Here is a 1,851-nt window from a genome sequence, read left to right on the forward strand (position 1 = left end):
AACATGAGAGTGAAAACAATGTTTATTGAGTGATATAAGTTAAAGATGCTAAAGATCCAAAATTATAAACGAAAACGCGTTGCTGTAAGTGAAGTTCGAAAATAAAGAGAAATGACAAAAAAAAAAAAATACATATTGATTATATTTATTTGTTTCAGTCACTGGACTATGGCCATGGTGGGGCACCGCCTTAAAAGGTTCGGTCGAGCAAATCGACTCCAAAACTTATTTTTGAGCTTGGTATTATTTTATCAAGGCGGAGAGCTGACAGAATCGTAAATACGATGAACTGAATGTTCAGCATCATTTCTTCCGGTTGTTTACATTCCGAGTTCAAATACCATCAAGGTAAACTTTGCTTTTCAGCCTTTCCTGATCCGTAAAATAATGTGCCTGTCAGGTACACTTTTCTCCATGTGATCGGCTTGATGAATTGTTAATACACTAGGATATATTCCTACTTTTCTTAACATGAAACCAATGGTAGCCTTAATTCAGAAATAAAGAAATTATATCCACCTATGTGGTGTTGAGCACTCATTTTCCTCGTTCGACATTTACGTATATATATATATATATATATATATATATATATATAATATATATATATATATCACGTGATCACGTGACCGACCAGACCATCAGATGTTGTTACACATCGCTGGTCACAATGCGTTCGCATTGTTTTAGCCTCCGAATGACGCCACCCCGCTGGCTAAGCGAGCAGGCCAACAGAAGAAAGAGTGGGAGAAAGAGTGGTGAAAGAGTACAGCAGGGATCACCACCCCCTGCCGGAGCTCGTGGAGCTTTTAGGTGTTTTTGCTCAATAAACTCTCACAACGCCCGGTCTGGGAATCGAAACCGCGATCCTACGACCGCGAGTGCGCTGCCCTAACCACTAGGCCATTGCGCCTCCACACACACACACACCACACACACACACACACACATATATATATATATATATATATATATATATATATATAATATATATATATATATATATTATATATATATATATATATGTATATTAAGCTGCATCTTTTAAAGCTTTATACAAACACAAGTCGATATTAAGAGCTGACAACTTACCCATAATTACTAAAGCGTAAATTACAACAGAAGTTTCTCAGAATTCAACTGAAGTGTCAGTAATTGTGATTTACAGACAGAACTTTCTACAAATTAATTACCTTCTTTGTCCATTTAGACGGATATTTAGTTAATTATTTAATCTCAGATTAGCCCTGGCCGAGCAGAGCTATGATCAGTGATACGCACTATAAACCACGTCGCTATTAGACAGTAATGTGTGATTTCAAACAAATTTAGCTGCTATTTTTAGCATATGGAGTGTCCAATAGATGATATAGTGTTGGCCACGGTTGTTTTTCTAGTAATAGATGCTGATGCATATGTAATGCGTAGCACATGGGTGAGCAAGTTTTATTGGTAAATATAAGTTTGTGAAACTATGAGGTAAATATATGTATAATAACTATACTACTTCGGGTAACACTGGCACTCCGTCGCTTGCGACGACGAGGATTTCAGTTGATTCGTTCTGCGGAATATCCTGCTCGTGGAATTTACTTTTAATTCGCTGAGCACTCCACAGATAAGAATACCCCTCGAGGAGATTCAGCGTAAGACAGAATATAACAAGTCTATCCCTTGAATTATCAGTCATTTTCTCCCGCTGAATGGAATGGAGCAACGTGAAATAAAGTGTGTTGCTCAAGGACACAACGCGCTGCCGGGAATCGAACTCATGACCTTACGATTGCGATCCGAATATCCCTAACTACTAAGCCACACGCCTTCGCTTGTTTAGGTATGTGAACTTTGAAA

The sequence above is a fragment of the Octopus sinensis genome, linkage group LG1, assembly GCF_006345805.1.
Source record: "Octopus sinensis linkage group LG1, ASM634580v1, whole genome shotgun sequence".
Taxonomy (NCBI): domain Eukaryota; kingdom Metazoa; phylum Mollusca; class Cephalopoda; order Octopoda; family Octopodidae; genus Octopus; species Octopus sinensis.